The 25,498-nt window shown below is 41.5% G+C and overlaps 1 protein-coding gene across 9 annotated transcripts in view; it reads left to right on the top strand.

Moving 5' to 3' along the window:
• HPCAL1 (hippocalcin like 1) overlaps positions 1-25,498 on the top strand; it is a 1,393,761-nt gene that overhangs the window by 1,347,749 nt on the left and 20,514 nt on the right. The window lies entirely within an intron of this gene.

The following is a 25,498-nucleotide window of genomic DNA, read 5'->3' as shown; positions in this document are numbered from 1 at the left end:
AAGGTCGCTTCATAGCATCATTTCCGGTCATTGCAGACACAGCATTATTTTTCTAGCCATTCTTTAGCTTTTGTCCACTATTACTGCAGTCCAGTCTTGCAATCATGCTACATATGATACTGAAGGTCATTTGTCATTATATAATATGATGTGATATATAAAGATTATCAGGGTCTCTCTAAAAAGCTGAATGGCAATTATATTTCTTTTTATAAACTGAGCAATTCCTCAAATAGAACATATCTTCCAGATGATTTAACTTGGTGTTGTTTGAAATACTTCTGATAAAAACAATGGACAAAAATTTCTTGCATTCGCAAGACGCAGGATCATAGAACATGTAAGAAGATCAATGATACGCCCAGTGCTATTCACAAATTAATCTGCTATCGATGTAAACTCTTGAAATTGTTGTATGAAAAAGTTGTTAGGAACTTGTTCATGCCAGTATAAATTTGAAGAAATAAATCAATATTTGAAGTTAACTGATAAAAGTTGCCTGCACAATCAAGCCTGGATGAGGTATCACTGATTACACTACTTTGGTCTACCAAGAAAATGCCAGGAATTAATTCACCATGAACTGCACACCTGACGTCTCAACTACCCTCCCTGTTGGCCTCGGTGCAGACCCTGCTGGCCGCTCAGCGACTAGAGGGCAATGTTCAATATGCCCTTCAGCAAGCGCTTAGGACAGCAAACACTGTTCACTGACCCTTATCTAACTGCTCAGAAGTAGGTTTGACCAATGAGGTAGGTGGCAGTCAAGGCGAACTGAAGAACGCAAGCAGGTTGAACATGAGATTTAATGTGCGCCCATGTTTCTCTGCACGTGTTGATGTGCATTGGTTTGTCTTGGAACGTCTATATGCGTGTGTGCAAATGTATATTTGTGTGTGCATTAATTGGTCATTGGAAGATACCTGCCTACAGCACAGTCTTGAAAATGAATGGCATATGGATGATATCTGGGACGTAGCCTGACATTGACTGGTATGAGGGGGTACTCCAGTCTCATTATGATATCAACAGTCATATGAAGTGAGTACCTGGCAACATGGTGGTATTCAGGGGCTTCTGTAGGGCAGTGCAACCCACAGACCTGGAGGGGGTACACTGACCTCAAGGGGGCGCTATGTTTAGCAATAACTTACTGATTTAAAAGCACCTGCTGTAGAGTTCCTTGTGCGTCCATCTTTCAGGCAGCAATAAAATGTCAAGATAACTCTTGTGATTAATGGTCCTGCTAGACAAATATCGGAGTTTTGTCTAGTGGCAGTTTTGACTTGCCTTAGAGTAGTGCAGAGGGTTAAGGCACCTGTTGCAAATAATATATCTGTATTGTATGTGGATAGCTGAGTGGATTAGTAAAGCCAGCCTTTACCAGCCCTTTCAAACAAATGAAATTTGCTATGGAGAGATGTGGGGTACGTTTGCATTTGCAAGACTCAGGATGATAGAACATTTAAGAAGATCAATGAAGCACCCAGTGCTATTCACAAATTAAGCTACTGTTGATGGAGGGGGGACACTGACCTCAAGGGGGGTGCTGGGTGATAGAGATGAAATCTGAGGAAGAGATCATGGGGAGGAGGCCACCAAAAAAGATTGTTGCACCAGGTGCTACCCGTGCTCAGGCTCTAGTGGTATTGACTTGCAGGAGATCCCTGGCACATGGTAGTATTGACTTGGAATGCACGGAGGATTTACTGACACCTCAGGAACCCCTGGGCACATGATCTCATTACTATCATACAAAGAGGGGTACAGGAACATGATGGAATAGACTAGCAAGGGCAACCTTATAAATGCCAGCGTTGAAAATGAAGACAAAGACTGGCATATCAAGGAAATATCAGTCTAATCACATCACAGAGAAGTCTATGAATATGATGACAGGGCTTATCACAGGGTTGACCGCAAACTCTACAATGATGTTAGAATTGGCACCTTAACATAGTTCATAAAGCCACCTGCAGTGTTCTCCAAAGCTCCTTTCTACCACCAGCACAGGTTACTCCATATCACCGCCTGCAATTTTAATGTACGCAGCTGACAACCAGCATCACATGGTGCTGGGTGTCAGTGAAAAATGATGAGAAAAGATAATCAGTGCAATTCACCACCAGATGAAGGTGAGTAGCCTGCAGGAAAAAGCTGCTGTCCCTGTTTAATATAGAAAAACAATAACCTTTTGATCATGTTCAACAATGAGCTCTGTATCACTTATCTGATTACTGATGTCAGAAGAAATAATAATATTAAATTCATACTGAAAATTGCACACACGCTCACCCACACTAATCCGGATGAGACAAGGTGATTTACTTACAAAGGTGTCAGTCATGCCATTGCTTGATTGCTGCAACCCTAACTATGTAGGGGCATCAAAGAAAGAAACTCAGAAGCTATAAAGGTTACAGAATCTGGATACATTAAGAAAGGTATAGGAAACAAATATGGGTGAGGCATCCGAGTTGTTGACTGCCTCCACGACCTTCGTTTGTCAAAATTCAGGTGCATGTAAAGCTTACTCCAGACTTTTCCAACTAATTATTTTTATGTATTTTTTGTTACATTATAATAACAAAATAATAAAGTTTTGTTAATGGTTACCAATGTTCATGTGGAGCATCTACATATGCCTGAATGTGCAACTTGAGTTTACTCTTCAGAATAAATGACCGTTTGTGGGACGTAAGATCCTCAAACAGTAGGTACAACTAGAAGAGATAGCCACGTTCCTGGATGAAATTGTTCAAAAGCACACACATTTATTGCAAAATAGTTGGCAAATGTCCTTAAAGTTACGGCTAGTTTCGATGTATCTTCTGATGCTCTCTGAAATGTTATTTTCTGTATAAGGCCTTTATGGCATTGCACCAGAATTTTAATACCAGATACAGCTGCTGATAAAGAGGTATTCGCCAGGACTAGTTAAAAACCCTGACATTACCCAAGTTCTTTCCCATTCACGTCCTGTGGTCAAAGAAATACTGCCTCTTGAGACTATTCTTCCACCCATTCTGAGGATAAGTAATACATTTATGATGGAAGCAGTAAGTGCTTATTATTTGTTTATGCTAATGTGTTTTCCCTGAGGTATTGCAGAATATGCATCAAGCACTCCTATGTGTAGACATAATCACTGTGGCTAAGCTTATGGCTAAATTGCAACTATCTCAGGATACCTTAATTCTCCAATTAAACTATAATATGTTGTACCCTTTGCAGTTGAAAAACGGTCTCCTAGCCCAAGGCCTTGCTTTGGCAAGTGAGGATATGGGCAATTCAAGATTGCCGAGTGGAATATAGCAAGGATTAGCCCTAAACTAGGAGAAAATGACTGACAATGTTTTGTTTCTTTATAAATCTGCTGCTTGTGCAATCACACCAATACTGTTACAAGATTTTAAAACCTTTCTCCTTCCATCTGCAAAGCCGATCGTGGTTGCCCCATGGGAAGTATTGTAAAATAGGCAGTTATAGGTCTTAATGTTTAAATGACCACCTAACACCCACTATTAGAGTAACAACAACATGGAGATCTTTCTTCTTAATGTGTACAACACTGTAATCTTGACAAGTGTCTCTTTGCAAGTGTTGAAATCATTGAATTCCACTTTTGTGTTCGGGCTTGGAGATGTCTTTATCTACATTATTGATAGCAATTATAGCAGGACATCTTAATGCAGTCATCATATGGTTGGGTAGCAATGCCGCCAATTCTGATTTATTGAGGAAGTCTCATTTAATATCTAATTCTGATAGAGACTTCTAATTGCTGATTGCTAACCTTAGAATATTCCCCAGGTATCTGACAGGATGCGTAAAATCTTAAGCCATTTCTATGTATGCCAGTAGGTGTCCCAGACCAAAGATTTGCTGTGGTGTTGCTGGTGCATCCCAGTAGATTGAGTCCTGACCCTCCATTAGGTGCCCACCAAGTCATTGACCTGTCGCTTGTGAAAGAGTGTACTCTTTCCCTAGGCGAGCTGAGGAAAAGCAGAAATAATCACAAGCAAACTGAAACTGGGCTCACCTGGGACTCCCCTTGTGCAGTCTGGAAGATTTTGTTTCAGACCCAAGCCGAGTCCCCAAAGTTGTGGAGACGGTGTTGGTGCCATGGAGGACTGTGCCCAAGGAACCTGTAACTAGACAGACCAGAAGAACCAGAGGTTACCACCGAGAATTTCCTTAGGAGCCAGCCGATGCCAGTGAAGCCTTCTGTGGAAGAGGTGCAACTGTTACCCTCGGTGAGGAAAGTTGCCAGTTTGTAGGTAGCCTTGAGCATCACCCATAGAGAGACTATTGTTCGAAGCTCATTGTCGACCGCATAAACTGCTGTGATTTATTACCTATTTTTTAAATCTTCTAAAATTCATATCTTCAGTTTCATATTCTAGATTTTTGGCATTTGATGTCTATTTAAAGATTCAACTATAATTGATTTGTAAAAATTGGACTGGGATTTTTATTGTCTAAAGTTTTTTACTTATTGACTGTTTTGTTATTTGGAAAATTATTTACGCAATTGTTTCCCCTAAATTAAGCCTGACTGCTCTGTGCCAAGCTACCAAGGGTTGAGCTAAGGTTTAATTTATTGAGGACAAACTGGACCTTAAAGTAAATTGTGGCATTGTTACTTGATGAGGTCTCACAACTAATAGCACCATGTTCTTCTTTTCCTTTAAACCACCAGGGGCGTAACACAGGTCCCCGCATCCCCGGCGGTGCGGGGGGGCCCCCAGCTGCAGGGGGCCCCCTCGGAACTACAGTTTGAGGCCTCCAGATAAAATGCGGAGTGGGGGCCCCTCTGTGTACATTGCAGGGGGGCCCCTTAAACGTTCGTTACGCCACTGTAAACCACGTTCCTTCCTAGCCACTAAATATTGCATCCTTTTTCTTACAATTGAATACAAAATCTTATGTACCTCATATTCATTTTCTGAATCAACAGGATTTGCATAGGATGCAAAAAAAGCTTGTTTTTGCTGAACAAGATGTTACAGATAAATTAAATATCACTGTAGCTGAATTCTGCAATCTGTTGAATCACAAATTAACTGAAAACGTAGGTTGCAATTTAGTAGAATTATTCACCTATAACATACTGAGTTCCTCGATTTTCTTGTGCTATCAGCAAAAAGTATGTAGGCATCTTTAACTCTTTCCAAAACTGTTTGTGCAGATTTCTGAATATCAATTAACTCCTATAAGTGTTCTTGCACAAAAGGAACTGATATAGTCAAGAACTGAGCCAAAGGAAATGTACAGGTATGATGGCTATCATACAAAAGCAGGGGGCATTTTAACTGATTTTCATTTTTTTATTGTATGTTAACCTTGCCAAATACATTGTGTTGCTCCAATCCTCCTCTTGTGTAAAGACTTGATATGTCGAATGCAGTTAAACAAATTGATTTAATCTCCCAGTCTGTCCATCCATCATAGGATGGCAACTAGTAGACATTCAGACCACATCTAGTTATTTCCATTGAAAAAGCCAGAATGTTGAAATAAATTGAGATCTTCTATCAGTAATCAGAACCTGTGGTATGCAACTGAATAACATGTTGTGAAAGAAAATCAGTGCTGACTCTTTAAATGTGGGTAAACCAGCAAAAAGTGAAATGTGTGCCCCCAACAACCCAAGGATTATTATGTAAGGCCAACCAGGGCATTCTCCAAATTTCCTCAAACTGGTGAGCATCTTTCTAGTGAAAATTAATTTTCTCATAATGATTTCCAAAGAAAAAAAAAGCAAATCATATGCATATTAAATGTTACTAATCCTCTGCCTATATAGAACCACCATGTACATAAACATCCTCTGGACTTTTTTTCTAGATGACTGAGATTTTTAAAGATTGGGCAAACTTAGCAAACATTTAATTCCCAGAAACTCCACATTCCAAAACTCTTGAGATCACCTTTTCCCGACTCTCTAAAAAAATCATTCTTGTGTGGAATTATCATATGCAACAAAGCTGACTGCATAGTATTCACAACCTATCTGGGTAACTGACTAAATGCATTTACTGGACAAAGCAGCTCCTTTTATTGTTGGGAATGCTAGTTTTTTGCTATCTGTGCCTTATCAATACATTGTATTACTGACTGTGTCCTTTGAAAGTATTTGCTTTACTTCTATAAATCTTCTTTCTCACTCTTCTATAGGTAGGTGCCCTTTTATTCTGCCTAATTGCATTGGCTCATGAGCCTCAATAATTCTGTTTTCGTCTACCTTAAGCCGAAATACTAAGGCTTTAAACCTTTTCTGACTGATCTTCAGATAAGTGATGATTCAACTGTACCACTAACTCTATGAACTTATCACACCTATCAGGACTATTAAGAACATGTGGCAATACATCTTTCAACTCACTTTGGAGGCCTTGATTTAAAAAAATGATGCCCTTTTTGTTTCCGGCAAATTAGGCTCAACCACATAGAAATTAAATATGGCAATAAAACCCAGCAGATCATGATGACCTTGATTTAACAACTCATTATCTAAAGAAACAGTGTTTGACTTTCAAATCCGGTCACAAAAAGCAGTACATTAAATCAAAGGATCATTTCTTTTTACCAACAGAAAAGTCCAAGTGGCAGCATTCTCTGTCATCTAGTTATGACTTCCGAGATCTGACAAACAGTGGTGTCCAAATCCATCACTCAGACAGGAGAGGCTAAGCAATCTGTCAGGATTCAGTAACCTTTGTGCTCAGAATCCTACAGGAGTGATGCCTCTTTTCTGTCACTCGTCACTCCAGCTAGTGACCACATACACAGGAAAGTGACGGACAGTGTCGGAAGTGGGGAAACGGGAATGGGAGAAGTGAAAAAACAGAGATAAAGAACTCCACCTCTCTGACCTGTCACTTCTCTTGATCACAGATGTATGTAGAGCATAGTGGATATCTACAAAACAAATGTATTTAAAGTAACATGGCATTAACGTTTCTATGCTTAACTATATTAGTGAATTGATATACCACAGCAATATCTCTCTGTAAATAATTGTGTGTACTTTGATGTGAAACTAGTACATCCTGAAGGCTAAACACCCAAAGAAGGAGTACCTCAAATATCTAAACTGTAACACTGTTTTTTATGGTTTGAATAACCATATCAACACCAAACAATAAGAGTGAGTACCCTGTTTACCTAACAAGAGTTCCTATAGAGTATGACGATACAGAGCTCATGAGGAGAAACAGTAGGTGTATTGGAAGGTGTGACACCTTGATGCAAGTGTGACTACACGGTCCACCCTCTCGTAGCGACCATGTTGTAAAGGAATGCTTCAAAGCAAAAGCGATCGAAAAAGGTGATTCAAAAACAGTGAGTTTGAATACAAGCTGTTTTGCTGTAAGGAACATTCTAATTTGAAGTAGGTTTGGCGTTCACACTGCCTTACATGACCGTGTTTCATGCGCTGTAAAATGCAATGCATTCAATGGTATTACCTCTCATTTTTTTTCTTTTCTGAATTAGTATTTTTCACTCCCCACTATTGTTTCTCAAAACATTTATTTATACATGTATTTATATATTTTGTACAGTGCTCTTCTAATCCCTGAGTTTCAGTACGCTGAACAGTTACACTAATTAGAATTAACTTTTTGAAAAGATGCAAATAACGCTGAATGATATAAGTAACAAGAGGAAACATTAGGGACATGCTGCATGATAAAAAGATACTGGAGGTTCGGGCGGGGGACAAAAAGAGTAATGAAAACAGCTCAACTGATACAGGAGATGTGGCACTCTCCAGGTGCTGGGGGAAGAAAAGGTTATAAATATGTGCATTAACCCAACCTTAAAAGGTCTGCTTGCATCTCCAAAGGTATACCATCTGCAATATTTTGCAAAATTGCCCCTTCATCAGGTGAGAACGTTAGACAATTACAATCACTAATAAGCTGCAGTTTTTACACATCCGCCCCATTGCCTTGTGTAGCACAATGCTGTTTTCCCAAGGCCATTGTGCTACTTGCGCGTAGCAGCCTACAGCCTTCCTTGCTGGCATGATTGCCCCTAAACTGTTGTTGAGCATGCTGTGGTAAGAGAAACAAAATACTTGCAAGTTCAAACCAGTCATCAAACTGCCAGAACAAAATATGGCAAAAACGTATCTTAGAAAACGAAAATGGTTATGATTGATCTGCTTATGTGCATTAATGATTAATGAACTGACTAGAACAAACAATTATGAATTGCACTTCTGAGACTGATACACTACCTTGTTGATGTTGCTAAATTAGATCCCACTTCTATTCATGAAATGTCACCATTAGGCTACCTCCTGCCTACATTACCAAGCATAGTTGATATTTTTTGTGGTAGCCATGTCGTAGTTCAACCTCCTTAATTCAATATGCTTTTAGTGTAGAGCCTTTTGACCGTTGCCACTGTTCAGATGACCCTTCATCACCCACAAATTGTTAGAACAATTGTCTGATTTTACTCTTGATCCTCAAAATGTCTTGCTTTGATTTGTGCTTGAATCTTTTTCGTTGTGTCCATAAATCTGCAGTTCCACATGAACTTGTAATAAGAATTGCTTGACACATACAGAGCTATTCACAAAAGTAAGTTACACTTGTGATTAATTTACATGTGTAACTTGACTCTTGCTTTTTGAGTAAATCTTTGCTAATTTTTGCTACTCATAAAAGTGTGAAGTTACTCAAAAGGAGATCTCCTTATGGTAAAGTTTAGAGACTTTTCCCTATGCCATACCATACGGAGATCTCCACCCTGACTGCATAGGTGAAGTATAGGGAAAATGTAAAACATTTATTAAACTTGGCAAAAGTTTGTAAAAATGATTTTATGTTAACTATTAGTGTGAATTAATTAAATATATTTATTTTAAATGTAAAACACAAAAGGTACAAAACCATTAACTGACTGTTTTTAAAAAGTGTCATTATTGTAAATATATTACTTTTGATTATAATTTTATTTCTCAAATTGAAATAAAAAATAAATTCCCAAATAAAGTAAAACATTTTTTTATTATTTATTAAAAATTATTAAAAGTGAGTTATAAAATTAATTAAAAGTAATTTAGTTACATTTAATAAAATGTATTCTGTTCATTTTAAAATGCAAAAAAGTCTAACACTATTTTATAATTAAATTAAATGCAACATTTCCTATGGGGTTTATTTTAAGCCACTAATTCCATTATTTTCTATGGAAAGGTGTTGCAGTACCAATGGTTGGGCATGTGTGGTGCTGAATGTACTTCCGGTCTGGGCTGGAGCAATTCACCACCATTGTAGGTCCCTTTTTGGCTATGTTAACTTTAGAAGTTCAGTACGTTAATGGCATCCCTCTTGAAACCCCTCCCTAACCTTCCCTTAACCGCTCCTTACCCCTCCCAATTCCCCTCCCCATTATTAGTTTGTATTCTCCATTTTCCAGCCTCTCTCCCAGTCCTTCCCATATTTGTTAGTAAAACGTACACTTGCATGTGCGCAGATATACAGAAAAATATAGGAGAAGGAATAAAGTCCATTTTTTTTGTAGTTTGAAATGTACATCAAAATGCAATTTGTGAATAAACCCATAGTCTTTAAGCTGCACCTGAATCACACTTTGAGAATAGGAAACTTTGTTACTACCCAAATTATTTTCTATTATTTAAGATGTTGTCAACAAAATGTTTTCTGTGCTAAGATCACTCTCTTCTCGGTTTCAGGAACACTCAGAGTTGCAAAAATACGTTGAGATGGGAGCTTTTTCATCTGATCAATTCATACTTCTGTGTGGGGTACCACAGGGCTCATCTTTAAGCCCTACACTTTTTAATCTTTACGTTTCCCCTCTGATTAAAATAATCAGCGATTCCGGCTTCTCAGTCGTCTCTTAACGCTGATGATATTCAGCTACTTGTCTCAATCTCTAGTGATACAGAAAGGACTGCAGACCAATTTAACAGCTGCATGAGCCAGGTAAATCAGTGGATGAGTTTTAACTGCTTAAAACTCAACGGCGGAAAACCCAAAACTGAAGTTCTCCTGTTGGGTACAGATACCTCCTTCTGGTCATCTAGATGGTGGCCATCTATTCAGGGCGATCTTCTAGCCCCAATGAAGAAGGTGAAAAACTTAAGTTTATCCTTGATGATAAACTGACTTTAAAAAATCAGATCAGTTCTCTCACCTCGACAATCTTTTTCATTTAAAGATAATCAGGAAAATTTGCTCTTTTATACCTCTAGACATCCTAAAAACTATTGTGACAGCATTAGCCCTGTCCAGACTGGATTATGGAAATGCTCTTTAAATGAATATCCAAACACAGTACCTGCAAAAGTTACAGTGGCTCCAAAATGCAGCAGCCCGATTGTTGCTGGATATCCCAAAATCTCAGGCAGTCTCCCACGGCCTAAGAACACTGCACTGGCTACCAGTCGGAAAAAGGATTACATTTAAATACCAATGCTTAGCATATAAGGCTCTGCACTGTACTGGTCCACAACACTTGAAGAATCGTGTGATTTGGTACATGCTTTCTAGAAACTTAAGGTCTTTTCTTATTAAACTTCTACAGGTCCGCCAGATTTAAAAAAGCTCACTGGGGTGGAAGACGTTTCATCCTGGGAACAGCTAAAACATGGAACTCGCTCCCAGCAGACATAAAAAACAGTCCAACTTTATTATCTTTCAGAAAATCGCTTAAAACTTGGGTCTTTGCCAACCAAAGTTCTCATTGTAGTGTTCATCAGCAGCCTTTTGTTCTCTTTGGCATCGGCGCCTAGACACCCTCGGGCATTCCAACGCTATACAAATTTCCAAATCAGATCACAAGGAACTAATTGTGAAATCAAAAAATTATGAACATGAATGGGGAAAAAATAGAAATGAATGACAATGTTCTTATCTGTAATTTTTTGCCCGGATTTCTGATTTACAAAAGTAAATATACCATAACTTCTGCCAGATTCTTCTGTTCGCACATCTAGATAGTTTTTTTTGGTTGTACATAAACACGCAATACCCAGAGCCAACAACTGAGCTGCGGCTTCTAATGATTTCTCAAGGTGTATCAGCTATGCATTGATTCATAGGATAAAATCTATTGAGTGAAAAATGAGTATCAAGGGAATGTATTCATTATTTAGATGTGCCCAAGATAATGAATTTAGGAAGAGTGGTTACTTGTCCAACTCTGAACATGTCCTGTTCTTTGCACTCTGACTTTCATTTGCAAGCCAAAAATGAAAATTAATTGAATTGATAATAATAAATGTTCTACACTTCTGTGTTCTCACACTTCTCCTGATAAAAAATGGTCCCACACTTGTGTGGATGGTCCTATTTCCACAATTGGAAAGACCCCATAACGCAACATCAAGATTTTTCTTTTTATATTAACTCACTTTTGCAAACTGGGTAGCGGTAATATTTGGGACAGGGCTCAACCTGCACCCAGGGAAGACTACCAAACTGAGAAATTTTTTTAAAAACTGGATACCCAGAGGAGTCCAGTATGGTGTCACTTGCACAAAAGGTGACACATACCTATAACCAGCCAGGGATTTTGGCTTTGTTAATAGTTGTTAACTGCTTAAGATAATTAAGTAACAACAATGATTTTGTGGTAACCAATACTAAAAATGTTTCAATTCTGAAATTATGAGCCTGTGACTTAAACATTACTGAGGCCTGTTGAAGGGTAGTGGTCTTCAGAATGCCTTAATCAGTCCTGTAATACTCACTCTGTTGGACATGTACACCCTTCTTTACTGCACATCTCGTCTATCTCCATATCATCTCATCTCTGTCCTCTTCAGCACCCTCGCTTCACTCATTCTGGAATGAACTTCTTTGCATCTCCAACACTTCACCACCCCCCCAATTACACAACGCACCCACTCACCCGTAAGCTCTGCATTTTCTTTTACTTTCACCTTGTTATATATTTTTACAGTACGACTGTTCCACACACATAGAATCGCAATTGCATCTGGAAAACGTGACCAATGCTATTTACACTCTGTAGCGAGGCCAAGGATTTGATGACCATGTATTCTGAAAACTTTTTTGACCCACTGACAAGCACTGTGGGAAACTTGCACTGCCTTTAGTCTCAACTCCAAAGCTCTTAATTGTGGCCTGCATGTGACTCAGGAAAAGTATGCATTATACAAGAGTAATATGCTACACGAAAAGGCATACAGAAACACAAAACCCAGGAAATAGCTCTTAGGAAATGCAAGATTGAGTGCAGCATGAGAAATATGAAAAGGAACTAAACCACTAACATGGATTACCTTGTAGTTTTTGCATTCTTTCTTCAGAATGCGATCAGTTGCTTTGCCGGTAAAGTTAAGGATATGGATGTAGGGCCTAATAAGGACCTGTTTCATAGCCTATTTTCAATTACAACCGAGTCTAAAACTCGGAGGGATCTGAACCACTTCATGCTCTGGAAACACAGCAAACATTGTCGAACCCAACAGGTCTGGCTTAAAACTGAAAGAATCTTTTCACTGATTGGCAAGCTTGTGGGTGTGTGGTACTGTGTATGGGAATGTGGTTGATTGAATGAGTGAATTCAAGGATGAATGAGTGAAAGAATGCATATATGATGAGTTATGGCGTCTAAACTCACCATTCAATGACAAGACACTTTTTAAGGCAACTTCTGGCTTTGATGATACTTCTTTGTTCATTGATTTTTTTTTTTTAAACACTGACCTAGAACCCTGTTTTCTTCTTGTACAAATTCTACCTAACCCTTTTGTAACTAAAGAACTTGTGAGATGGAATTGCACGGAATTATTTACTGAATAGCGGAGGGCAGAGCATCCGGCTGGCAGTCAGAGCGGAGTTCATTGAGAGTTCTACAGTGCCACCCCTGCACACAGTTCAGCTTAATGTCAGACACAAGAACGTCCCACCAAAGAATATTGAGATAACATACCATCTACAACAAACATACGACTTTAAACAAAATATCCATGTTTTCAAAGCAATATACATTTTAATGACCAAATAATATTATTAGAAATTACCATTACTATCCACCGAAAATCATTTTACTCCTCATTTCTGAAAGTAAGGAGTAAATTATTGCACGTTAAAGGTTATCAACATCTCTGGTTTTAACCACAACTTGATTGCAATTCTTAACATGAAATGGTAAAAATTGTTAAATACAAACTTAGAGGGAGACAAATATGTGTGCCATGTTCACATACATATTAACGGATAGTAAAGTGAATAAAAGACTATTGTCCTGAACACTTGAAGCTATTAATGTGTCTACAGCAATGTTCACCCATTCTAGGGACTCTCATAAGAAGACTTTGAAAAGTCACCCAAAGCAGATAACCGGATATTGTTTGGTGTGCAAGCCTATCCTTCCTCATCACGCACCCAGAAATATTACAGTAATTCAGCTCTGAAACCATAGCTTCATTTGAGCTGGTGGTTTCCGGTGCTCAGCACTGGCACTTAATTCTCAATGTTGATACTAAAGGAAGTCTACCACATGGTGGTGCTGTCTGTCCAATATTAAGATGAGCACAATAGTGTTTAATAAATCAATATACATTAAAAATGTCTATTCAGACAATTCCACGTCATTCTTGTATTTCGGGTGGTCTGGAATAGTCTGAATTGTCACACTTGTGGGAATTCAATGGTAAATAGTTGTGTTTGGTACTGTAATTTGCAGCACTAGCACGGCTAATGGGTGTTGCAGGCTGCAGTGACCTCCTAAGGAGGGTCAAGGCACGGTCTGAAACACACCAAACTCTGTGCTAAGAGTTGAGGGGCTGGAATTGAGGTTAAAGGCCATTCGCATTAGTGTAAAAGAGATAAGGCAACGGTGCTAAGGTAGGAGCATGGAAGAGATAATCTGAAGAAGTGGAGAAAACAGAGGGGACAAGAGAGAGCATAAGAGATGGCTATAGAGTAAGGCTGGCAGTCTGAGGGACTGGGACTGAAGTGTGCCAAGGTGGGAGAGAGACAAAGAGGCATAAAGCAGTTAAAGAGGGCTAAGTGTGTGACAGATCGAACGGAGAGGGCAGGTGGGGGTGAGAGAAGGGAGATGTTTGCAGCTGGGGGAGAGTTTACTGGCTGAAGGAGGAAGGATGTTACAGGCTAAGGTAAAGCAAGAGAGGATATTTGTCTAAAATGTAGGGTGACGTGCTGCTGATTTGACACTGGGGAACAGAGGATGACAGGCTGAGAGCGGGAGAAAGAAGGTGACCCGCAGAGAGTGGGAGAGCTCGGATGTTGCCCAAATGAGCTTCACGGTTAGGTCCCAGGGAGGGTGGCGAGGTTAATAGCAGGTCATGGAAGGGGGAGGGGGGCAGTAACCAGAGTCATCCGACTCTGGTCTGTAACTGAAATGTTGGAACTATGATGAAAGACATCCAGACTTCCAGTAACCCTGCAATAAAAGTGTCTCTACCATAACATAGCTTGCTTCGGATCAAGAGGATGGCTCAAGCCAGTCCTGTTTATTGGCCTCTAAAACTAAGCAAGCTGGGTCTTGAAGCGCCATACTTCTGAGAAAAGTGAAAGTACAAGACGTCGCTGCAAACGTAATGCAATTTGTTGGGAAAAGCAACGCTGGTGAAAGTTACTCGTATAAAATAATGGAATTGGGAAATAATCCATGTATGGCTTTGCATAGGTGTATAGAGCTATGCATGGTGCGTGGGTTCGCAACAGGGTGGGAGAAGGTGGTTATAGGCAACAATTAAAAGTGAGGGATTTAGGTAGTAGCAAAGTAAATCAAGATGGGGAATCGCAGTGACAGATCCGAGGTGTAAAAGTAAAACAGAAATATTTTTGGGTAGAAATCAGTGGAATTCTGTTGGGTGGAGCAGGTCGCTCCGGGATGGGCATGGAGATGTTGTGCCGATGATAGGACAAAGGAGTAGTGTACCAGACAGTGTCACTTGTCTTTCTTCTCAAATCCCGATCAGCTGGATATCATACATGGCAACATTTGGAAAGAAGAAAAAGAGATAAATACCAAAAATAATCAGGTTTAGTTTTTCCCAATGCTTTTAATTAAAGTAGGGACAATTTTAGGCAGGAGAAAGCTAAATTAAAGACATTGTTTTGTTTTTGGGAGATTGGAAGTCTCCCTCCTGAACTGAGTATGTTAGATTGTTATGGGATATCTACGCCTCAAATTCTGACCCCACAAGAAAGCCTCCAAAATCCTCAACATCCAGATGCTAGAAACAGAAAATTGATTCCAACTCTTGTGATAAACCAAATGGCAATTTTAGGATGGAGCAGATGTTTAGCATTTTAAAAATAAACGCCAGTATGCTGAAAGACAAAATTCAAGGATAATTCCTAACCCAGGTGGGTTTTACAAATAAGGTATATTATGCACATTGTGTTAAACTCTAAACTTTTTATTAATGAAACATATCCATTAAAATATGTTAATGAACTCACTAGAAGTTTATTTGTGTGTGTCCTATAATAGTTATCATAATTTTGGGGTATAAATGACCCCCAAGCATACAGGAAACTGATGGGGAAAATGGAGCTTCTATGAAAGAACTACAGTTCAAAGTAATCTTTTAGAATGTTTCGGCACTGGACAGAAAGTGTTATTTCACTTGTCTTTAGTTCATTAGTTCATTAGCGAGCACTTTGTTTCATCTGGATTGCCTCTTGGCAGCTGTGCAACAGCATTAGAAGTGATGTCAGATTAGGTTACTTTTTATACCACTCGCCAAATTGTAATGGCTGAAATGGCTAAAAACTTAAACATCCTTAAAATACCCTTGGCTAATTCAAAATGTGATGGACAACCCTTTGTACTAATGTCAGAAGGGGACATGTACAAACAAACCAATGGGTGAAGAGTGCTGACCAAGTGCCCCTTTACATATGTGCATGTTGTATGTGTGTGTTATGTTTTTTAGGATGTGTAGCGGTGATAATTGGGGCTTGTTAGGCAGACAAAGCAGCCTGTAACAGGTCCTAAATATTCCTTCAAATGTTGCTTATATTGCTGAATTGACCCCTCGATCGTCCCAATAAATATATGTAAAACTGGAAATTATAATTTCTCTCTGGCTCCTATTCATTACTGTTAGAAATGGGATTTCTGGTTGGATAAGGCTTGTGCCAAAGTCAGGCAGAAACCACCACTCTAGTCAGGGCGAGGGAATTACACGCCAAAGATAACCCCTGCTCACCCCCTTGGTAGCTTGGCACGAGCAGTTAGGCTTATCCCGGAGGCAATGTTTAAAGCGTTTGCGCACGCACCCAGCAACAACACCCTAGGCACACCACAAAAGAAACTCCACACAAGGTTATATATAAAAATAGCCTTTGTATTATAATAAACATATTAGATAATAAACACACAATTTACACTGTGCCAACTGGCACTGGGCAGTATCTACAGGGGACTATTTACACACGACAGGGCCAATGGGGCCACTGTCACAACCATCACAAATCACCAATTGTAGATGTAGAACAAATAGTAAATGTAGTGCACAACCAGTAAATACTGGTAAAAGTTAGGAGCACACTATGCAATCATAATCACATTAGGCAATCAGCATTACCTCAGGTGCAAACACATTATGCTCCAACCTCATAAGCCAAAACATGATAGACAATAATCTCACAATCATGAATCCCGCTAGGGGCAGAAGTCACAGTAAAAAAGTAACCTCATCACATAACCTATAGTAGAGGTATAAATCAGGGTGCATCGATCACATTATACATGAACCATAAGCATGAGGCCAGGGTCCAGAATGTCAGGGCTGGCTGCAAAAAGCAGCAAAGCAAAGGTGCGCAGTCACTCTCCAGCCTAAACGTAGCAGCTGCCCACTAATTGCTGGACAGCTGTGTAATCACCAGGATGGGCACGGGCACCCTCTGTCCCCCACTGGGACTCTAACAAAATCAAGGTGCCCCAAACGTTGCAGCTGCCTGTGTTCTCGCAGAACAGCTGGGGAAGATGCACAAATGCAGCCTGGCACTCCTGGTGCCTCTTGGGCCCCTACTGGGGCTTCTCACCACAATCTGCCCCCCAAGTTGCAGTGGCCCGCTACGGCGGCACCACTGAGGGGGAACTTGGCCCCAGCACTGGGGTGAACTATTCCTCCACGTTGGAGTCCCTTTCGGGGACTCGGAAAATAAATGCCTCAGACGTTGCAGCGGCCCGCAACTGCGGCACCGCTGTGACAATTAGCACCCCCTAGGAGAGTCCCAGGCCCCACGGAGAACTAAAATATTGGTCAGACTCAGCCCCCACTGGAGGAAAGAATATACGGCCCCCTCTGACTCACCAGGGGCGCACTGGCAGGTTCCCCTCTCAGCATGCGGCATCTCCTTCAAGGCGGTGGGGCAGTCACCGGCAATGTGCTTCGGGCCCCCCTCCATCGTCGTCACCGCACTCACCTCACTGCTACTGCAGGCGGAGCACTCCTTCCCGCAGGGGAGCTCTGCGTCCTCTGCCGGCCGCAGCTTCCAATCAGGCACGGCTGCCTGGTTCTTGGATGTAGGGTCGCCTTCTCCTGGGCTGACCCGGGGCTTCCCTCAACTCATGGGAGCCCTGCTTGCTGATTTCCGGCCGTGCTCGGGAAAGCCAATCGTTCTTCCGCTTCCTGTCAGCCGACCCGCCCACATCCCAACACAGGTTGCCTGGCTTCCTGGTTCCGGCGTGAGACCTCGGTTGAAGCTCTGCCCACGTCCAGGCAAAGCAGCCTCTCTTCCGCGTCGCGGCTGCGGTGCTTCGTCTCCCCGGGCAGCGGCGGTGATTTATTTGCAGATACGGGCAATGCAGGGTCAATACGGGGTAGGCTCCTGTTTTTAAGTCAATACAAAGGGGGGGGGGGCTCCCGATAAATAAATACTAAAGCGGGGTGGGCATCCGCCTCCAAGGTACCGATGCGGGGTGGGCTCCCGCTCGGTTTTTCTTAGCGCCGTGATGCAGGGTGGGCACCTGCTTGATAATTAGCAATTGTGGGGGGAATCCCACCCGATGCAGCTTCGTGCTGCAGTGCACCCGCCGTCCTCTACAGTGCTTCCCAGCACGAAGGTCAAGTGCTTCCTTGGACTGCAAAAATAAAGCGCTCCCAGGCGCTGCACCCAAAGTCTCCAGGGTCACAGAGTGGAGCGCTCTTGCCAGCAAAGCATTTCCCCAAAATAAGGCAAGTAAAGCGCTCTTCCAGGCGCTAAGTTCAGGGGGCACAAGGCTGGGCTCAGGCAGGCCAGCACACAGGGCCCTCTAGCAGGGAGGCAGTCCCTTGTGGCGGTTCCTCCTGGAGCCCAGCAGCAGCAGCCCCCCAGCGTCAGGACAAGCACAACAGAGACCCATACATGGGGTCACAGCCCCTTCTTATACACACATTTCCTTTGTTACCAACTGTAGGGCATGGGGAGAACCAGTTACAACTGGTTCTGGAGCACTTTGTTTTGCTCAACCCCTCATCCTATTCACAGGACAGGCTAGGGACATCAGCCGCACCACAGGAGGTGGAGCCAACATTATGTAGAGAAGGCACAGCCCTATTCAGGTCCCAGGTGTAACTCCTCCCTCTCATCTACATGCAGATCTCTCCATTCACCACCGGGCAGACCCATCCTGGCTCCTGGAATTCCCCACACCATCCAGCACCTGTCAATCACAAGCCAGACATGCACTCCACATCAGGCAGGCAGACACACAACACACAGCACACAGAAATGCCAACTTCTAAAAATGGCACTTCTCCACCAGTCACAATAAATCTGCGCACACCATTGCGCAGCATTTATTCTCAAGAGTTCGCACATACTAAACTTGACCCTGCACTCCGTTCACACCAGGAACTACCATGGACACACATATCCCCCATGCATTCCTATGGGAGGGCAGGCCAATCTCACCACACGCACTCAGAGCGCGCACGCACTTTACACTAGGACACAGTGCTAAAGTGCCTAGGGGTCTAAAACCACTAACACTACATAGGGAAAAAACTAGGATAATTGCAAAAAGTTTAGGGGTGAACCTGCCAGAAGGGCCAAGTCCAACAATTACGAAAGTAAATACAAAAACAGTTGTTAATTTTAAACTTTGTCTGCCCGACAGTCATATCAGTTGATGCACAGTCATCCGAGCGACTACAGTTGAGGGAATAAACTTCTGGGATTCATTATTGAAAACATGCGAAAGAGGTTGCATTCTTCAATCAGATCCTTGTGAAACTATTACAAAATACCCTTTGAAATCGAAAATGTTCTTACGCGCTCAGAAAGAGCGGACCAATAGAGGACTGATCGTTGACGTTGGTGCACGTACAGCAAGCAAACATAGAAACTACTGTCTTCTAGAAAACTTTTTGCTAAATTCTTTGTGGAAAATTGCACACTTTTCATTGCATTCTTTTTTCGGTGATATTCTTAAAAACATTCACTTCTTCTGACCCCACACCCTCCTCCCTCCCTTGTAATTCCCCATTTCATCTCCTCGGGAAATGCCATTATTCTGTCTCCTTCTCTTTGTGCTCACAGATAGCTAAAGTATTTCTATCGATAATCATTCTCCAACACACCATAACCAATATGATCCGGATTAGTCCTTGAAAATGTATGAAACTAAACATAAACGAAGAGTAGCGTTTTAGCTCTACTATGTACTGTTATAGTTTCATAAACATCTTCCCTTTGTATGCCACTAACTTTCATAACCTGGGTACCACGCAAATAATTCAGTATTGCTCTTCACTTTCCCTGCTGGGCTTCGCTCAATGCTGAGATAGCTTTCATCCATCTAAAGTTGCGCCTTCATAGGTATGTTAATTTGGGGCACTCACGCCAAGTGCTGTGCTCTCTCACTCAGCTGTTTCTTTGATAAATATCTTATACTTCTGCAGCATAATCTTTTGATTGTCACACCCAGCAGATACTTCAAAGCAATTTTCTCTGCTCTTCTATGATCAGAACTGGCTGCGTCTAGTTCTCAGGACCTCTTGATGAAATGGAGATGGTCCCTTCATTTCCCATGCTGGAGTCCTAAATGTGTACCACGTGTGATCAGTCCATTTAAAACAGTGGCTGATACTTTCCTATATCGTCCAAGCATTCCTCCTTTCATGATAGACCTCTACTAATGTTAAATAGAGAGAGAGAGCGGGGTAAAGAGCATGTGAAAATTAATGAACATAGGTGTGTATGTGATCCTCACAGATTATGACATTGCAATGTACCCATTACATTATTTTCATGGGCTGAATATTCTTCCACTCCCCCACACCTGTGAAGGGTCGGAGTGGCCATATTGACAACATTTTTAGTTTTGAAGGATTTTTGTGCAATTGCCCGGTTCCGATGTTGCAAATTACCTATGCTGATCACAATCAAATTTTTAAATGAATCTGCGGCATAGTCTTAACTTAAGCATCCACTGTGAAATTCTGTTGTATCGTGCTTTGCTCCTATGGGTTCAGATCCCATCCTCGTCGCCAGTGTAACGATCCAAGATGGCTGACAATCGATAAAGAGAAGGAGTCTGAAGTGCATCTAATTTGGGGTTATTTCAGTTACATTTAGTGCGTCATCGCAGTTGAAGACAAACCACTTCACTGGGTGCAAATCACCTCCTTGAATTCTAACTTGTTTTTACGAGTCAGTGAGTCAGTTCTTATTAATATCTACCTATTCCCAGTTTCATTTTAGTTACTCAGACAACTTTAATGTTTTCTTCATACTGCCTGATCAGCTTAATGTGTTTGTGATGCTTGGAATTTCAATATGCCATAGAGCTCTGTGCTCGTCATTAGTTGCACCCTGCGGAGGTGGTTCAGATAGTAGAGTTCTGCTCCTTGCAGCATGCCCACTCCTCCATACATCTGTTTAAACCTGCTAAAGAAGAGATCCTGTATTGCACACTAAGGGCCTCATTAGGAGTCCGGTTGAGCACAATTACCTCATTGAATTCTGCTCCACCTAATTCTCAGTAGTTTGTTTTTTTAGGTGCGGGAGAACCTCACTTTGATGTTTCTAGGTGTCATAAAACTAGGCAGAAACACTGCATGAGAATTTGGCTACAGCAGCATCTAAGCATCATTCTTGTTTTTCCCTTACGGGGGAGCATACAATAAGGCCCTCTGCTAGAAAATACATTCCCTCCCCAACTCACCCTACCACCTCACTCACTCCCCAACCCCACCCATTGGCCTGCACATAAATGTACAACATTCTCAGAGCAGGTGGTAAGTTGATGTGGTTAAACCTTATGGGAAGGCGAATTCCCTGGGGTTTTACAACCAGAAAGATTGGTCACACATTATTCTCCATTCCATAGGGTTTTACTCATGTTTTCACTGTACTGGTGCAGAGTTACTGCATGGTAGCCGTAAAATCATATGCAGTTTTGCCGTTACCCCAGCAGTGTGCAACTGATAATCAAGGCCTAAGAGTAATGCCTTTTACTTCATTAGTCTTCGATTATTGCACTGGCACAAGCTGGCTTTACCCAGAGTCAGACTGGCCTATAGGGCAATCAGACAGTGCCCGATGGACTGGTATCACAGATCAGTGTGTGGGCCGCTTTTTTTAGCAGTTTGTGGAACTGCTTTATTGCCAGATGGGCTATTTTTTCGTGTTGATTTCACTGATATTGCCACAAGCATCGCCTGCAGCAAACACAAATAAATGCACTCACACATACATGGCAAAATACCCACGCAGCGTGTCTTAACAAGTTCAAAACTTTCCTGGTTTGCAAATGTGGGACACTTTATCAGCTATATGGTTCGCTAATTGGGACCCCTTTCATTTTGGTGCCAGGGCCCATTTTTTGTTCCTTACCGACCCTGGCATCACCTTTGTTTAAAATACGGTTACAACAGGAAACAGCTGATTGGCTGCATAACATGAAAATCAAATAGAGGTTAAATGATGAAACAACTGGCATTCCTGCCTTGTCCTTTGGTTCTTCTGGCACTGTGCTTGATACCACACGGGATCTCAGGATTCATGAAGACCGTCACAGCGAAAAATAAATGTAAACAATGTTCTGTGAACCCTGTTTACTTTATTTAGTTTCCGCTCCTGACCTTACCCTATAGGTCCCAGGGCAAAGCAATGCACTGGGCCCTTCCTACACAACCACTCACAGGAATAAAAATGTTTAACTGAAAAATACTTTTAAATTCTGGTCTGCATGGGTCCCCAATGCCCAACTGCACAGCGTGCCCATGCATTAAGACGGCACAGACCTTACTCTAACCCCTCAGTCGCAGATAGAAGGTTAGGATATTACTCCTACCATTTTGACAAAATCATGTCCAATTTGTCTGTAGCCTCACTTATCTGGCACCTTTACTGACTAGAAGTCTGATGCTGCCAAATGAAAGCAGGGGAGCCGGAACTGTCCCCAACGCAGAGGAGAGACGGAGGCACTGAAAAGAGGAAGCTGCAAGAGACTGGAGGAAGAAACAGCCCAGCATCTCCTGGCCTCAAATCCACAGCTGTGCATCAGTGTTAGGCTGATGGGCTGGTGTCAAGTGAGGGGCAAGGTCATCAGAGGCTTGGAAGCGGCAGGGTGATCAGAGGTCTTTAAAGTCATTATTAGGGTACTGTTCTGAGTTGTGTGGGTCAGAAGAGGCAGTCATCTAAAAAAGATTAAAAGTTGGCAGTGAGAGGGCGGAGTTTTGAATTGATTTCAGTCCCATTTGGTTCTATTTGGCAGTTATCATCAAAGTCTAAGTTCATATTATCACGAAGAAGCTGTAATTATCAGTGTAGAGTATTTAATGACATGGTTACATGTTTAGTCAGCTGATCTAGTAAGTCATTTATGCTCTAAGCGTCACTTTAGGGTAAGCTGTGGAAATACGAGGAGGATCTGAAGCTTGCTTTTACTGGCCAAGCTTCGGTATACATGTATGCATTGCAAGTCAAAATATAGTGCCTGTGAGAACTATCCATGACCTTTCCGAAAGGGAGGGAGGGTCACTTGTATATTAGAAGAGAGACACCTCGTTGTCATGATTGTGTAAAAACATATTGAAGGTTTCACATAGAGCTTACACATGTTTTGATCATGGCTTCACTTAACTACTGCAAAGTTGCATACACTCGCCTCCCAAAGAAGCTCACTGCCAGACTCCACTGAGTGAAAAATCCGGCGCGCTTAAACCTTCTGCACTTAAGGAAATGGGGTGATATCAAGCCAGCACAGAGGACTCAAAACTGGCTCCTGGTTGAATTCAGGATCAAGTTTAAAACACAGTATATTTATGTAGAACAAATGTATGACGGACCCACGCATGCTGTTGTAACTATGCTGTTTCAATGCAAATGTTATTACCATGCATAACCTTTACCACAAATGCCTTTACCACGCATGCCTTTACAACAAATTTTGTTTGCCCACCCTAAACCCTAAAATTACTCTTGCCACCCAAAAACCTAAACCCTAAAATTACCCTTGCCACCCCAAAACCCATACCCATCCTAAACCCTAAAATTACCCTTGCCACCCCAAAACCTACACCCACCCTAAACCCTAAAATGACCCTTTCCACCCAAAAACCCATATCCAGCCTGTCTTAAGGTAATCACCTGGCATTAATAATTGCTTGACTATGATTAAGGCTTATTTAGGATTGAAAACACTTCAGGATAAAGCTTAAAACCCCACAACCCCTAAACCCTAAAATTACCCTTGCCACCCCAAAACCCATACCCATCCTAAACCCTAAAATTACCCTTGCCACCCCAAAACCTACACCCACCCTAAACCCTAAAATGACCCTTGCCACCCAAAAACCCATATCCAGCCTGTCTTAACGTAATCACCTGGCATTAATAATTGCTTGACTATGATTAAGGCTTATTTAGGATTGAAAACACTTCAGGATAAAGCTTAAACCCCCCCCCAACCCCTAAACCCTAAAATTACCCTTGCCACCCCAAAACCCATACCCATCCTAAACCCTAAAATTACCCTTGCCACCCCAAAACCTACACCCACCCTAAACCCTAAAATGACGCTTGCCACCCAAAAACCCATATCCAGCCTGTCTTAAGGTAATCACCTGGCATTAATAATTGCTTGACTATGATTAAGGCTTATTTAGGATTGAAAACACTTCAGGATAAAGCTTAAAACCCCACAACCCCTAAACCCTAAAATTATCCTTGACACCCAAAAACCCATGCCCACCCTGAACTCTAAAATTACCATTGCCACCCAAAAACCCAAACCCACCCTAATCCCTAAAATGACCCTTGCCACCCCAAAACCTATACCCACCCTAAACCCTAAAATGACCCTTGGCACCCAAAAACCCATACCCACCCTAAACCTCAAATTTATCCTTGGAACCCCAAAATGCATACCCACTCTAAACACTAAAATTATTTTGCCACCGAAAAACGCAAACCCACCCTAAACATTAAAATGGTCATTGCCAAAGAAAAACCCATTATCAACAAAAACCCTAAAATTACCCTTGCCACTCAAAAACACATCCCCTCCCTAAACCCTAACAACACATATCCAACCTATCTTAAGGTAATCACCTGGCATCAATAATTGCTTTACTTTGATTAAGGCTCATTTAGGAGCTGAAACACGTCAGGATAAAGCTGCTGCCGCCGCCTTGGATGCTTTATAAAGTGTTTGAATTTCTGAAGTTGGCGTCAGCTCTTTGCTTTCCATGGATGTTTTGAGAGCTCGCTATTCCATGCCTGTACTGCTGAGGCCACCCTGTCAGGGTTGGGGCCCCTGTTTATGGAGAAAGTTGAGTGATACATTTAAAACGCATATGCCTTTACAACAAAATTTGTTTTAAAGGCATGCGTGGTAAAGGCATATGCGTTGTAATATCCTAAGTGGAAATGGTTATGCGTGGTAACGGTACCTGCGTTGTAACGGCAACGTTGTAATAGTTATGCGTGGTAATGACTGCGTTGTAATGGGTGCTTCCCATGTTGAACACCCACTGGGAAAAAGGCCTCACTAAACTTCAAACACATCTTCAGTTAAGCGTAACATTACTTTGCGCACAACAAAATAGTTTCAGATCTAGGTATGTTATAAGAATCCAGATTAACCCTGGCCACTTTGTAGACAAAACTTTCTTTCCTCATCTTTTTTTTCGCTCTTCTGCAGCGCTATGGAGTGATGTAGGCAAGGTATAGTGCATTACTAAAAAATTACTTAAATAACGAAATACTTTATTAAATGATGAGCAACAATTTATAGAGCATTTTAGAGTACAAGGTGATTTTGGTGTGAACTCTTTTTGTGAGAGGCTCATTTCACAGGTCTTGGCAGAAGGACCACTAAATTATCCTCCTCACAATCCTGTCAGTTCATTTTTAGCAGAAGTGTGACTTATCACATGCCTATATTAACTGGCTGTAAACTATTTCCTGTCTAGAATATGGGACAGCGATGGAACGCTTTAAAACCCAAATACCTTTAGAAATAAAGGGCCTTAAATCAGAGCAAGGTTTTTGGGGCTCTTTGCCCAATG

The sequence above is a fragment of the Triturus cristatus genome, chromosome 6, assembly GCF_964204655.1.
Source record: "Triturus cristatus chromosome 6, aTriCri1.1, whole genome shotgun sequence".
Taxonomy (NCBI): domain Eukaryota; kingdom Metazoa; phylum Chordata; class Amphibia; order Caudata; family Salamandridae; genus Triturus; species Triturus cristatus.
This window is presented reverse-complemented; position numbering and strand designations above follow the sequence as displayed.